We start from the raw sequence: 16,187 nt of genomic DNA, 5'->3' as shown, positions 1-16,187 counted from the left end.
TCTTTGAACAATGGGACCATGATGTGAAAGTCTCAGTGAAAGTGATGGGAATGAGGACGCTTTGATTTTACAATTTTTATTAAAAAAAGAAGTTTTTCCAACGTTTTCAAATCAAGTCTGTTGGGTTTCTTGAAGCGATTTCTCCTGCCGTGGAGAACACACGCTCACATGGCCCTGATGATGACGGCCTGCACAGGAAGTCTGTGGCCAGCAGGAAGAGGCTGGGACAGGCAGTCTGCTGGCTCTTCAGTGCACCAGAGGATCTTGAGTCCGTCCAGTATCTGCTAGTATCGCTGTACTTGATGTACTTGATGTACTTGCTGTACTTGATGTACTCGCTGTACTTGATGTACTTGCTGTACTTGATGTACTCGCTGTACTTGATGTACTTGCTGTACTTGATGTACTCGCTGTACTTGATGTACTCGCTGGAGTTCCACTTCTTCCAAGTCTCCCCACTTCATCATCCAAGTGCTGCCACAGGTCATTTAAAAGAAAAAACAAACAAACAAACAAACTGTCCTTTTAGTACAATTTCCTAAAACCAACACGATGATGAACAACATGGCTGATGGGGCTGAGAGAGCTGTGATGGAAACGAAGCTGCAACAGACGCGCGGACCAGAGGGAGGAAACCACGGCGTTTCACTGCTTTACATTTAGAATCTCACGCCAAGCCGGAGAAGCAGGTCCTGAATCAGTCACGTGGTCACTGCTGGCTGGCGAGGCTTCGGACGTCACCACATACGTCATCAATACGCGCTTCACAAAAGGAGAAGAAGACGCGGGAAGCTTTGAACACAACAAGGAAAGACGGAGAAGTCCGTGAACCCCCGGCCTCGGTCTTTGTCTCCTGAAGGCTGAGTGGCGCCGGTAGAACCTCAACATGTGCGCCGCGCAGCTGCTGCGGGTGTCGGTCCAGGAGCGGATCCTCGCCGCCGCTGAAGACTTCCTGCTGCAGCTGGGAGAAGGAGACTCAGCGGCTGGAGTCCCGGTGCTGAGAGCGCTGCTCACCGAGCGGCTGGCGGCGGCCACGGAGCAGATCGTGGCTCTGCTGGAGGAAACCGTGGCGGAGTACGAGCGGGAGAACCGCCGGCAGAGGTTGCTGCTCGATGCCGTGCTGAAGCCCCGAGTCAGGCTGGACAGAGCAGGTGAGTCCCCGCAGGGACCTGCTGGGCCCCGAATTCAGTCCAGGAAGTGGAGCTGCAGCAGGGCCGGTTTTAGACAGGCATTTGTAAGGGGGCAGACAGGAATGTGAAGGGGGCACATGGTGGCGACTGAAGCCTGATTTATGCTTCTGCGTCGTGGCGACGCCGTAGCCCCTACGTCGTCATTGTGCATTTATAGTTCTGCGTCGAGGGAACGCGTTGCTCTGTAATTCACCGCCAAGCCACTAGAGGGGTGTGGCTTTATCTTCGTATGGTTTTGGGGGACTCTTGTCGAATTCCTTAGTTTTCTTCCGGTCAAAGCACATGGGTCAGAGACAGAGACAACAATGGAAGTTGTACAGGTGGTCATACCTGCGAACCTCCTCGATAACTCTTTCTTCGGCTTGGTCCATTTTTATTTTTGCGTGTTGCTCTCACCACAGAAACTTAAAAAATAGCGGTGTTGTTGTGCTGAACCGGAAACGTCGTGTGAGCGGACCAATCACAGTCCGTTGACGTTCACGTCACAGTCAGGATTTTTTGGAGGTGCACATTGGGCTACGGCGTAGGGGTCTGCGTTGCCGGCATAGGTACGGCGTCGCCACGACGCAGAAGCATAAATCAGGCTTGAGGCCGGAAAGGGTGTGGTGGTTTTGCGGGGGGGGGGGGAGGGGGGGGTAAGGTGGTTCTCTGGATCACTGTTTTTGTCATGTAATTGGATTGCACTTTGTCAGACCTTCACCCTCAGACCGGTCCAACCTGGTCCCACATGAAGGCTAAAGCCCAGTTCACACTGCAAGATTTTAGGCGTCAGTGACTTCCCTCCCCCAATCAGGCTGAGGCATTAATGAACGCTCCTGTGCGCCGACAAATCTTGTCGTGTGAACAGCAGCCTGATTGAGCGTCGACGGTGTGAACAGCAGGGCCTGTCGCAAACAAAAGTAGCGTAGTTTGAACAGGGCTTGAGCTTCTGCAGGTGGAACTCTGAGGGTCCCTGAGGCCCCAAACCCCTGACCAGGAGCAGGTGGCAGTCCCTCGGGGCCAAATTAAAAAAGAAAACTAAAAAAACATTTCTGGTTCCAATTCTGAGATCAACTTACAAAATAAAGTCAGACTCAATAAGAGCTCTCAATGTAGCTGATATTTACCAAACTGAAGGGTTGGCGTTGTGTTAAACCTCTTGTTTCTTCTTGTCCTGTTCTCAGCTTCTTGTTTGGAGCACCTGAACAGCTCCACTCTCCTTTCTCACCAATCCACTCCTCAACAACAGCCTCCTGTTTCCCTTTGCAAACTCTAACAAACCTCCATATCCAAGTCATTTGTTCTGGACTTCTCATGGCCCAAGTTGACCAAAGTCCTCTTTCTTTGATGGATCGTGGTTTGATGGTAGGGGGTTCAGATCTGTGACAAAGCAGAGAAGGAACTCTCCCAAGATGCTGAGACGCATCAATGACACGGAGGAATGAATGGACAAAACCATTCAGCAGAGGGGACCTATGACCTTTGACCTGGGTGACCCAACGTTGATCCAAGCATCTGAAGCCAGCGTTTCTGTTCCGAGTTTGCTGACTGGTCGTCAGTAGCAGGACGTCTCTTTTCATTGAGTTGATTTCTGTTTCTGTCTGTTGCTCCGCTGTTTCAGAGTCAAATGAAGAGATTTCTGATGTTGCTGTTTGTGTCCTGCAGATGTGGAGCAGCTGCTGGTGATTAAAGAAGAGGTTCCCCCTGAGCTGCAGGACCCAGAGCCCCCCCACATTAAAGAGGAGTGGGAGGAGCTCTGGACCAGTGAGGAGGGAGGGCAGCTTCAAGGGCAGCAGGAGGCTGATATCACCACGTTCCCCTTCACTCTGGTCCCTGTGAAGAGTGAAGGGGACGAAGAGAAACCTCAGTTCCCAAAGCTTCACCAGAGACTAACTGAGGAGAACTTGAAAGAAGAGTCTCTGAGCAGCAGCCCAGTTCATCCTCTGAAAACAGAAGCTGATGGAGAAGAGTGTGGAGGACCAGAACCAGAACCAGCCAGCAAGGTAGATCCAGATCCACTTGTACAACCCCAGACTGAAGACCAGATGTCAGACTCTTCTGAAGCTGAGACTGAAGTCAGTGAGGATGATTGGGTCAGACCTGATAACACGGCCACCTCTGAGCACAAGGAACCCTTTGGCTCAAGGAGGAATTTGCCTCAGAAACTGAGCCCAGGACAGGAAGTTACTCATTGCAGTTCAAAAGAGCAAAAAGTAAAGACTGAAAGAGAATCAGAAATCATCAGGAACGTGACCTCTGGTCCTTCTGAATCTGAGACAGAAGTCAGTGAGGATGAGCGTCCCTTTAGGTGCTCAACATGCAGTAAAGATTTTGATTACAGAGGTGGTTTAGATACACACATGAGAACTCACACTGGGGAGAAACCGTTCCCCTGCTCAGTTTGTGGCAAAAGATTCTCAGTTAAGGGAGATCTGAAAAGACACATGAGAACACACACTGGGGAGAAACCATTTCCCTGCTCAGTGTGTGGAAAAAGATTCTCATTGAAGGGACATCTAAAAAGACACATGAGAACACACACTGGGGACAAACCGTTTCTCTGCTCAGTTTGTGGCAGAAGGTTTTCAGAAAAGGGATGTCCGAAAAAGCACATGAGAACGCACACTGGAGAAAAACTGTTTCCCTGCTCAGTTTGTGGCGGAAGATTTGCAGAAAAGGGATATCTGAAAATACACATGAGAACACACACTGGGGAGAAACCATTCCTTTGCTCAGTTTGTGGCAGAAGATTCCCAGTGAAGGCAAATTTAGAATCACACATGAGAAGACACACTGGGGAGAAACCATTTCCCTGCTCAGTGTGTGGAAAAAGATTCTCATTGAAGGGACATCTTAAAACACACATGAGAACCCATATTGGGGAGAAACCACCTTGCCATGCTGTGGCTTTGAAGCGTGACAAGAGAGCGAGACGCAGGTTGAAGGCCCATCCAGCCATCCAGCCATTGTCTTCTGCTTCCTGTTAAGGGAAGGGGGGGGTGGAGCTTATCCCAGCGTCTATGAGCAAGAGGTGGGTTCACCCTGGACAGGTCGCCAGTTCATCACAGGGCCAACACATAGAGACAGACAACCATTCACTCTCACAGTCACACCTACGGTCAATTTAGAGTATCAATCAGCCTCGTCCCCTCTTGATGTCTTTGGACTGTGGGAGGAAGCTGGAGTACCAGAGAGAACCCACACAGGAACAGGGAGAACATGGAGACTCACACAGAAAGATCCGGCACTTGAGCTGGGACTCGAATCCGGAACCTTCTTTCTGTGAGGCAACAGTGCTGACCACTGCACCACCGGGCAGCTCAGGTTGCAGGCCAAATAATGAAATTATTTCATGAAGAAAAAAATGCAACGATAAACCAAAATTGAACTCAGACAACAATGTGATGTGATCGTCAGTACAGTTGGTGGTGTGGGTTCATGTGTGCATGTGTGTAAGGGAGGTGGAATGAAGAGATGTTGGCTGCTGAACTTCAAAGAGACAATGGATGAGGAGGAAGAGAGGCTCCTGGCCAGCAAGGCGGGTTCTGTATGTAGAGAGCACCGGGCCCAGGAGCTTCAACTAGGAGGAACGAACAGCCCCCCACCCTCCAGATACCTGCTGCAACACAACTGCTTTCTCCAGGATTTTAGAGAGGAGGGGAGGTTAGCTATCAGTCCATAGTTGGCTAGAACCTCAGGGTCTAGAGGAGGCTTCTGAAGCAGTGGTTTAATGACAGCTACCTTCAAGGACTGTGGTTCATGTCCTGTTACTACAGACAGAGGAATCAGATTGAATAAAGAGGTGCTCACTGAGGGAAGACTTCCTGAAGCAGCCTAGTAGGAAATAATCTAAGAGACAGGATGAAGGTTTTGATGAGGTCATCATTGAATGAAGTTCTGGACTGTTATTTGATAAAACTGGTCTAAAGAAATATCTGGTTTAGCAGCAGTTTCTGTGTTTACTGAGGCGGCTCTGGCTCTACAGAGGACCTTCTTATGTATTTTTAGACAATTCTGCCTCTTGTTTAGTTGCCAAGTGTTGAATTCTACCACAGAGCTGTTCTCTGTTGTTAATGTTCTTCTTTTTAAAGGACCGATGGAGTCGTTAGTGTGGTGGTGTTTATTGTACTGCTGTGTTGTGATGTCGAAGTCTACGTCAAGCATTGTGACAGCCGCCAATCACAAGCCACAAGTCTCCAGTCACGAGCTGCTCGTCTCAAGCCTCCAGGTTTCCCTGGTCTCTCGCCTCCAGTCTCTCATCTTAAGCCAAGTCTCCAGTCTCCAGTCTCTTTAACAAACCTCTTTTGTGCACCCTCCTTACCCTCCTCTTCATTTGGGTCTACTTCCCTTCACCCTGCCTCCTGCCAAACAAAGGAAATGCGTCACCAAACAAAGGAAAAAGCAAGCTTCTGCAGCAGTGAGCCTGCAGTTTTATCTACCATGAGATCAACCTCCAAATGACTCAACTCAGAACAGGCATCTCTGTTGTTGTCATCCATCCAGTTACTGAACAGTGAACTTAAAGTTAACAGAAGAATTTAAAGTTTATTAAAAGACAGGTTTATGAGGACAGTTAATAAAAAGGTTTAAAGAGAGTATTTTTCTTAACTCACTGTACAGTTTTAAAGTTGTCAGTGCTTTTGTTTCCATGTAGAGGCTCTGCTTGTATCCTCACCCCTGTGTTTGACTATTTGGAGTGGATGTTATCAACCTTAATCTACCCTAACTGACCAATTAACAGCCTGGTGTCAAAGTGCCGCCGGGTCTCATTTGATGGCCGAGGGTCCGACCTCATTTTGTAAAATAGACGCCTGTCTCAAATAAACGCCAGGTTCGTTTAAACGCCTGGGGGCCATTATTTGAGATGAATGTTATCTTAACTTGGTTTCATGTAAGATCTTGCAATTTATTTGAACTTCCCAGTAATTTATGTCTCATGATGTCAGTGCACCTCAAACAGCAAATCTTCAAGCTCTCAGTTCCATGCAAAAAAAGAAAAAAAAAGATCTTCAAGGTGGTAACGCGTCGTTGTGAATGTGCAGATCTGCTATTTTGGCCGCATGAGACTGTCGTGGAAGTGGAAGGATACGGGCCTCAAGTTGTCACGCCCCTTTTCTTACTAATAAAGTGTTCTTGTGTAAAGTGTTCTCTGGACAATCTTGATATTTGCACTACTGTTCTTTAAAGTACTACAGTATATTGTTATACCTTGTATACCTATTGCTAAAAAAATAATAATAGTGGCCCAGTGCTGGCCAGTGCCAAAATAAAAGCCTGTTACCAATCGACGCCTGGTCTCTTTTAAACGCCCGGGCCACTAATTAGTCATTTACTGTCTCTCTGAAGGAAAGAGCAACAATACAGTTTAAATAGATTGATTGAAGGCAATCAACAAAAACAGCATTTGCCATTTTTCATGTTTTTCACTTTTCAATTTTTTTTTTAATCTTAGTTCTGTAGAAAAGAAAATCACTCTTCTTCTTCTGTGTTTTACGGCAACTGTTGTCCAAGTTTGAAAATCCACATTAGAACTGCAGCATCAATCAATCAATCAATGGATTTGGATGGATTTTGCGTTTGTTTTGTCTTCTCTTTTATTCCTTGTACTTGTGGTCATCATTGTCTCCAATCAGAAAATCTGAGGCTGGGACGTCTTGATGACGCTTGAAGAAAGGAAGCAGGTCTCAGAGGAGTGTGGACAGTGCAGTCCTCAGCTTTCTCTCTCTCTAAAGAGTCTCCAGCTGGTCCAGAACGCTGCAGCGAGGGTTTTGACGGGAGTTAAGAAGAGAGAACACATCTCTCCCACTTTAGCTTCTCTCCACTGGCTTCCTGTAGGATCTAGAATCGACTTCAAAGTCCTTCTGCTGACTTATAAGGCTCTCAGTGATAAAGCTCCATCCTATTTGAAAGAGCTCATTAGTCCCTACTGTCCCACCAGAGCACTCCGCTCCCAGAATGCAGGTCTTTTAGTGATTCCCAGTATCTCTAAAAACAGACTGGGAGGTAGAGCCTTTAGTTACCGGGCTCCTCTACTGTGGAACCAGCATCTCTCCATGGGTCAGAGAGGCAGACACTTTAACTACGTTTAAGTCCAGGCTTAAGACCTTCCTCTATGACAGAGCCTTCAGTTAGGACTGGTTCAGGTAGCTCTGAACCATTGATAGCTATACTGCTACAGGCTTAGACTGCTGGGGGACACATCAGGTTACATGGAGCCCTTCCCTCCTCTCCTCTCCTCTCCCCCTCTCTCCTCCCTGCACATTTTTGGAACTGTCACTACCACTACTTGTTGCACTTTGTAGTTTGGCCTTGGTGTCTCGCAGTCTCTCTGTGTTTCCACAGATCCACCAGTGCCCCAACCGCCGCCTGCATCGCCCCCCCCCTCTTATTTCCTACTGTTACACCGGCCTGCGCTCCCCTTCCATGAACCAGTCTACCATCCAGTCCCCCATCAAGCTGGCTTGCTCTCCCTGCCTCCCCTACCAGAAGCTTCCTTCTTCAGCTGTTATTAACATTTCCGTGTTTCCCACATTTTGTATTGTAAACTGTTTTCTTGTCTGTAACAACATCTACTGCACGTCTGTCCGTCCTGGGTGAGGGATCCTCCTCTGTTGCTCACCCTGAGGTTTCTCAGATTTTTCCCTGTTAAAAGGGTTTTCTATGGAGTTTTTCCTCAGTCGATGTGAGGGTCTAAGGGCAGAGGATGTTGTTATGATGCCATGTGAAGCCCTTTGAGACAAACTGTTTGTGAAAACGGGCTATACAAATAAAATTGCCTTGCCTTGCCTTGCCTTTCTAGTTCCTGGTCTCCAGCCCTTCTCTCTTGTGGAGCAGCCAGCATCTCAGAGCCTTGTCCAAGACCTGCAGCCAAACTGCACCGTCTGCTCCACATTCACCTTTAAAAACTGAGTGGATGTCATCAGGGAGGGAAAATGCTGGAGTTCCTTGTCCTTTGCTTGGATTTGTTTGCTTTTTTATTGAGTTTGACTCGCTGGAAGAAGACTTGTTGATCCAGGAATGAAGCTGGATTCTTCTGTGCAGAGCATTCATTGAGTTGAAGTGTGGCTGTACATTCAATGATCAGTGTTATGGTTTCCTCTCCTGTGTTAAGTTGTTGCTCACACACACACACACACACACACACACACACACACACACACACACACACACACACACACACACACGCGTGTATCAACATGATGTTCCGAATGTTTCACTGTCTGTGGTTATCCAGCTCTCCTTGCCTCTTCACTGTCATTGTCAGAACTCTGAGCAGTCTTCCTCTCCAGGTGATGTCTCTGAGTGATGATGATTGCTGTCTGTTCAACCAGCTTCATTTGTTGATATCTGAGAAGGACTGAAGACAGCAAAGTGTGCTGATTGGCCAACAACCCCTCACAAGTCAAAGGTCACTGCTCTGAGGCGGACCAGTTTACTGTAACAGTGGTGGCACCATCCACTGCTGGCGCTCTCTTCAGTGCTTCTTGTTTCTGCCCTTTGTGTGTGAGCTCCTAGAGCAGCTGGTCCGGCTCCCCCCCTTTTCTTTTCTATTCCACGAATTTTTTGGGGGGATTTTCTATTTTTGTAATTCATCATCGATCTCGGCTCACGGTCGCTACACTCTTGACCTCCTGTGAGCCTTGAAGAGAGAGAAGCCACCTTTGTGTCGGAGAAGAGCAGCTTAGTCCAGGCAGCCAGCAGCCTGAGACCAGAGGGTAGCCCATCAACGCGCTTCCCTTCTTCATCGAGCGAATCTCAGCGGGAGCCACGGTCGACGAGGTGGAGGCTTTGGAGGCCGTCCTCCCACCAGTTCGTTGGAGAGGCGTCGTACATCGATGGGAGAATCCAGCTGAGAACGTGAGCCGGTTACGTTGGTTTTCACCGATTCAGGCCTGGACTCCTCCTGATTAAGAGTCTCATGCTCTACCGACTGAGCTAGTCTGGCTACACCTGAGTAGCTTCAATAGCCTGAAGTGATCAGAGTGAGAGACGCTACAAGCTCTTCATCAGACTCACAGTCACATGAGCCATCACATGATTGATGAATGACCACAAACACCTTCATCTTTGACAAAGAATTAAAATAAAAGGTGAACCACAGATGAGACACCAGTGGTAAAAACACTAAAGTGCTGTCAAGGAGAAACAGGATACGAGCAAACACACACACAAGTTACAGAGAGAGAACTCTCCCAGAGGGAACCACTCAAAGGAGAACCTAGAGATCATCAGGCTGGATGACCTCATCAACATGAGACAGGTGGATAGGAAACAAGCTCAGAGATGTCAGGAACATGAGATCCAAGTGGTGAGAGAGCAAGAACTGGTGAGGTTCCAGAACCAGGAGTGAGGTGGAGCCTGCATCACCTACTGGGAGCTTTTAGTCTAAGGTTCAACTTGGACTTGAATGATTTCTGCAGAGACAACGTGCAGGGAGGGAATTTGGAGATGAACAAGTTCCTCTCAGGCTTTCATGGAGTTTTCAGGGGTCAAACAGACCCTCCTCTGATTGGTTGTCAGATGTGTTCTCATTGCACCACAGCCTCCAGGTTGAGGGTTCTGATCCGAGTCAGACACATTGATTCTGATGCTGCTGAGCCTGAAGGGAGGATGAAGAAAGGAGTGTCTGAGAGAGCTTCACCAGACAAACTGTCCAGTTGAACAACAAACACTAGTCAGTAGGAATGTTGCTGCTGGGACCCTGATTCAAACCAGGGTTGCTGCAGCCACAACACAGAGGACTGACCACTAGAGGATCAGGGCCTCCTGGAGGCTGAGGTTGGAGCTGCTATGTCTTTGTCTCACTGAGAGATGAAAGACAATTGGAGTCCACAAAGAAATCATTGAGAAATCAAGGAGAGATCAAAGAAAGAATTCTAAGATCAAACACAGAACTCTGAGATCAGAGACAATTGGAGTCCACAAAGAAATCATTGAGAAATCAAGGAGAGATCAAAGAAAGAATTCTAAGATCAAACACAAACACAAACCCAACCCAACGACTCGGGTCCTGGACACCAGCAGACCTCTCAACACCTGCAGCATTTTTTCAGCTCCACACAAACCCAAAATTCACTGAATTTTTAGATCAAACACAAAACTCTGAGATCAAAGGTTGAAGTTTCCCAAGGTTCAGTTCTAGCTCAGACCCTCTTCAAGGTGGAACCAGCAGAGGAGCTCAGGAGAGATAACTGGACAGCAGCAGGACAGAACAGAGGCTCTCCACAATGGCAGGAGACAGGAAACAGGTTTGGACCATCTGGGCTTCTGTCCACTTTGATGGTTTTCAAACATTGAAGGAAATTGTAAAAATCAACATTGTGGTAAACGTTGGTTTGCCAGTGTGTTTACATCAGGATTTATATTTGAGTGTGTTTGCTCATCTGTTCCAGAAGCTTCTTCTAGAGTTGAGCCTGGATGAGTGGAGGGACCTTTTTGACCATCAGGACTGGTTTTTGATGGCCTGATGGTGCATCGGGGTCATCATGGTCCTCCACCATCTGCAGGGGTTCCAGGACTGTTGTGGTGTTTGTGGGAACTGCAGGGAGAAGCCCTCAGACCTGGAGAGGAAGTCCTGACACCAGCAGACCCCTCACCACCTGCAGCCTTTTTCCAGCTCCACCAAACCCACCATTCACTGCCTCCTCATCATCTGGGCATCAAAAGCAGCTCAGACCTGCTGCAGCTCAGAGACCTCAGCCATTTTTAGGATGTCTCCATGATTCTCCTTCACAGGATTTTCATTCAGAAACAAGAGAACTGTCAAAGACCACAACAGTTTTCAGCTTGCTGCTAAACAGTACTTCAACTACCATTCCACTGTGTAATGGCAGTGACTGATGTGTACTATATGCAGTACTAATCAAGTACAGCCCTGACTGATACTTTATCTCCAGTGATAGGAAGGATAAGAATGTTGAAATGGACCCAGCAGGAAGAGAATCTCAAGTCATGGCAACTTTACTGAGCAGCACTCAGTTAAGTTCAGGAAACACCAGACAGTTTTACCACCTGTCAGTGAAGTAGTCAGTAAAATAAATACTACACTGAACAGTAGTGGAGGGAGAGCAGAGCTGGAAATAAGACCTTACTGGAGGGAATGAATCTAGAAATGTTAGCGTTCTTTCAGTTGAAGAAATCAGATTTGGGAGGGATGCTCTGGACGTTTTCATCCATTTTTATTTCATCCAGATAAACAAATCATGTCTTCTACCTGGACAGAACACGCCTTTAAAAAGTATTTAGAAAGAATCCAGGTCCTGAGGGGGTTGTGGCTGTGGCTGTTCTGGTTGGTGTTGAGGCAGGGCTGCTGAGGAGGACGCTGGTGTGGATGCTCTCTGTGTTGCTGATGGCATGGATGGAGTGCTGCTGAGCTCTGCAGCTGTCTGAGCAAGGCTGCAGCGTCTGGGTCTCGGGGCGTCCGTTCCCTTCCCTCAGTGTGTGGCTTGACCAGGGAACTTCCCAGCTCCTCCACAAACATTCTCCTCTTGCTCTTCTTGGTTGAGCTCCACTCCTGGTGGATGTGGGTCCACAACACCAATGTTTCTATGCAGACTCATCAAGGATGCTGCAAAACACAAGAATCCACCCCAAGCCTTTCTCTTCAACCATGTTGAGGTCTTCATGGCTGGGATGATGCAGGTTCTCTTTCTATTTTTTTTTGAATGTTAAATAATTAATGTTTATTATGTTTTGTTCCAGTGTTAATTTGATGATCTAAACCTGATATTTAGACAATCAGACAGCACAAAAACAGAAAATGCCACCATATCATTGAAATTTTCTGACATACAAATGAAGGTGTTGACTCTTTTTGTATAAGCACCTCCCTCTGTAGGGCTGGTGGCGCAATGGACAACGCGTCTGACTTCGGATCAGAAGATTCTAGGTTCAACTCCTGGCCAGCTCGCTTTAAACTTTATACTGAGAAGATGAAGTGAGAACCACTGATCAAAGTCACTGAAGTCCTCCCAGGTTCCCTCCTTGTCTGCTGGAAACATGAACACATGAATGATCCTGCTACCTCTCATGTTAAGCTGCACTTGACAGTGACAGCAGGAGAACAAAAATCCCAGTGTGTCATCAACATTTCCTGTCAAATCAATGATAGAAGCTGTTGAGTTTCTGTATCAGAACAAGGAGAAATGAGCCCCAATGAAACAGTGATGGTTCTTGATTATGATTTTGTTCTTCACTCCTACACCAGAGAGTGAAAGTGTGGGCTGGCTGGGAGCAACTGCCTGCTTCAGAGTGGGAGGAGCCTCAGGACTTTCCAGTGAGAGCTGCAAACTTCCACCAGCGCCCAGTGCCAGCAGGTCTTCATGATGGAGCTGAGAAGAGCACAACAACACCAGAGCACTGGAGAGGAGCACAACACTTCTTTGCTTCCTGGCCACTCTCATGTCTGTCTGTCCATCTGGAGCTGGGGGGAGGAGCTTCACATGTTTTTCTTTTTTAAAAAAGGGAATGACATGACTTCCTCTGTATGTTAGAATATGAACGACTAAAAATGTTCATCCCCAGTTCAAAGTTAGAATTAAATTTAAAGTAGAAAACTCTTCCCTCTTCAATCCTGTCACTCAGTGTTGTAAACTGTTTCAAACAAATTCTACTGTTCAACAGTTCAAGTGTTTCTAATGAAGCTGAATGTTCGCCTCTTCTTTCCTCAGTTGTGTTTCTTTCATGTCCTCCTGAGATCAAAGACAGAATTCTGGGTACAAATAAAGACACCATCAAAGCCCCCTGATGACATCATCATCAATTCTGTCTTTGATCTGTGTCTGTCCAGTTTGTCCTGAGTGGATCCAACAGTTTCCCATGGGTGACTCTGTCGTGGTCTCTCTCCTGCTGTCTCCAACTCTCAGAGTGCTTCTACTGGTTTCTCACCATCGTCCGTGTTGTTAGGCAGAGCACTGGTTAGGACTGAGGCCAGTGATGTCATCACCCCCAGCTGAGACCTGCCAGGTGATCCTGCTTCATTCAACTCTGCTGCCTCTGCCACTGCCCTGACTGGTGAGGCTGACAGCAGGTTCTCTCTCATCTAAACTCTCTGTTTACAATGGAGGCTGAAATCCTTGTGATTGGTGGTTCAATCATCAGGTCTGTTGAACTCCCAGGTGCCATCACCTGCTGTCTTCCTGGTGCCAAAGTTGTGGACATTATTGAACGTCTCCAGGACTCATTGATCTCCACCCCTCAGCTCACATCCTGATTATACAAGTGTGTGAATGACATCACGAAGAGGCAGCCAATCATACTTCATGACCAGCTTGAGTCTCTTGCTAGTTCAAATCAGAGTCTGGGTAAATTCTGTGTTTTTTCTGGCTCCATCTCTGCTCCTTCCAGAAGCAGGGAGCATTTCAGCCTCTTTCCAGTCTGCATGAATGCTGAAAGGCTTCTGTACTGTTTGGCTTTGCTGTTTCCTGCAGCTTGGACATCAGATTAGAATGAACCACACTCACTAACTCACCTGTTCTTAACCACTGAGAGCTGATTTGGTTAAACATGGAAAAACACTGACTCACTATGAGGATGTTCTCCTGCCCTGTGTGGGTGGAGCCAAGAGAGTAAAAAGACTGAGACCCAGAAATCAGGGCTTCTTCTCCTCCATCTTAAGGTGCTTAGACTGAAGTCTCAGCTCTGACTCTAGATCTGTTCTCTGTGTGCCAACATAAATGTGATTGGACCAGAGAAGTTGATGAGGATTTTGTTAACCTGAACCATGATAGAAAATTGTTTTAGTTTATTTGACAGCTGATTGAAGACGTGGGTCAAAACTGACCGTTAACATAGAGATGGGAACAGGAAGCTGACACAAGAGGAAGGTTCCAGCTATGAAAAAGGAGTCTGCAACCATTAACAGGAATGAGCGGAAGACAATGGATGAATGGATGGATGGATGTTCGTGAAAATTTAAACCAGACAACCACTGTAGTCACTCCTACATGATAAGCGCCATAATTTTTCTCACTCATGTCTTTTTTTTTTTAACTGGTTCCATGGTGTAATGGTTAGCACTCTGGACTTTGAATCCAGTGATCCGAGTTCAAATCTCGGTGGAGCCTCCAGCAAGTCTGTGACGGACATTGAAAGAGGAATTGCATTTTTCTATGGCCAACTCGTGCTACTTGGCTGTGGCTGGTTGGGAGGAGGCTCAGGCCCTAACAACGCTGCCACCACCTTCAATTAAGACCTCAGTTTTGTCCTGGTTGAGCTGGACAAAGTTCTCTGTCACCATGACAGGTAAATGGACATCAACTGGTCCTGAGTCATCAGGAGACACGGCCATGTGAAAAGAAAGAATCGCTGCTAGCTTGACAAAGAACTGCACAAACCAGGTTCAAGCTGGACTTTGGACCCTGGTATCTGCAACGACTCCATCAACTCCTAATCTAGTATCTTTGCTGAGGGTCCAACTATTTTACAGAACATTTGAGCATCACAACACTTAGCAGGACCTTCAAGTTGGATTCTCAGAGACTATTTCCCCAACCACTACATTGGCATCTACACTACCCAGATAGCAGGAGTCTTTGGGCCAGATCTGTTTGAAAGCTTCCTGATCCGGCTGTGGTGCACACATGACGGTTGTGGCCCACACATGAAATACAGGTTTTAACCCGAAAGCTCCAAAATCCAAGGTGAAATGAAAATGTGTGGAACTAACTGGATTCGGTCCGAACATCCGAAGGTGCCAAATACTGAAGTAAAATCAGAACTGGACCAATCCTGGGTCTGGTGTGGTGCTGATCTGCAATCGGGATGCGGGCCGTTTTTGGGCCATCGTGCGTCGAGACACTGTTTGTGTTCAAAGTTAAAATCCCACAATAAGAAGTAGCTGAATCTGACAGGTGAAGGTTTGGAACTACAAGATGGTTGATGTTTCCTTGACTTGATGCTCTGACTGTCAGGGTGGATGACAGCTTCTTCTGCTGCTGCATCTGAGTGGCTAAGATTTGTGTCCAACCAGATCAACTTAAAGAGCTTCAACAGACAAACTGTCCAGTTTAACAACAAATACCAGTCAGTAGGGCTGGGTATCGATTCAGATTTTCCTAATCGATTGGATTCGATTTTCCGAGGTCCGATTCAATTCAATTCACAATTCAATCTGATTCAACGTCCATTTATTTATTTATTAAACCTGACCAAGTGACTGACAACAAAAAATGAATGTATATAAATCAAATTGAAATAAATTACAAGATAGACATTGTAAATAAAGTTTCTCCAAAGATGACACACATAAACAGGACACTCACTTAGCTACAACTGTCTCACAGCTTTTGTGCAATAACACTACAATGGTTGTGACAACTGCATCAGAACAGAATTAACAGCCATCTGTTGACTCAAATAAATGTAGGCAAATTAAAATAGCGCCAATATCTCAGTTTTTTGGAACATGGTCTGTATATTTGAAACATACAATGTAAACTGAAAAACACCATCAGACAAGTGGTGACATTCCATCTTGTTTTCCAGGCATTCTGAACTTCCTGTTTGGGTTTGGTTTGTTTTTCATTCATGCAAAAAAGAAAAGTATTTACAAGTCTAAACAGTTCTGAATTACTCCTTAAAGGGTTTTCTTGACACACGAATGAAAAAGATCTTGTAAACTTCTGAACAATAATCACAAACCTAAGTCCATAAAACTTCAAGACCTGTCATCCCTTTTCTTACTTGTTGGAGAGAGTAAGATTTTTCTGCATGAAAAGGAGTTGATCAACATGTTGAGGAGTAAGGCAGCTCCTTTTTGCCGTCACAACATCCCCAGTGGTGGAAAAAACCCGCTCGGACGGGACACTGGTACCAGGTACACAAAGGTACCGTTTTACTTGGTGGGCCAATAGGGGATCCTGCTTTGCATGTGTTCTCCACCAGCTGAGAGGATTCTCAGAGAGTGGAATGGGTGTTACTTCCCTGTATATTTTGATTTCATCCTGGGCCTTTTCAAATACAGTTTTCTGTGTAACTGTGTCTTTCCGCATGTAGGCTGACCCTAGGAGAGACATCAGT

At 46.6% G+C, this 16,187-nt stretch overlaps 2 non-coding genes and 1 gene segment (V, D, J or C); all 3 read left to right on the top strand.

The window, feature by feature from the left end:
- The window catches only part of LOC147270010 (Ig kappa chain V-III region MOPC 63-like), a 495,635-nt gene that overhangs the window by 17,948 nt on the left and 461,500 nt on the right, over nt 1–16,187 (top strand).
- trnar-ucg (transfer RNA arginine (anticodon UCG)) lies at nt 12,006–12,078 on the top strand. Its single transcript has one exon. It is a non-coding gene; the product is annotated as a tRNA-Arg (tRNA).
- trnaq-uug (transfer RNA glutamine (anticodon UUG)) lies at nt 14,162–14,233 on the top strand. The gene has a single exon. It is a non-coding gene; the product is annotated as a tRNA-Gln (tRNA).

Source organism: Aulostomus chinensis, chromosome 1 (assembly GCF_037954235.1).
Source record: "Aulostomus chinensis isolate RoL2024-O1b breed Wild chromosome 1, RoL_Achi_v1.0, whole genome shotgun sequence".
NCBI lineage: Eukaryota > Metazoa > Chordata > Actinopteri > Syngnathiformes > Aulostomidae > Aulostomus > Aulostomus chinensis.
The sequence above is the reverse complement of the archived record's forward strand: the minus strand, read 5'-3'. Positions and strand labels throughout refer to the sequence as shown.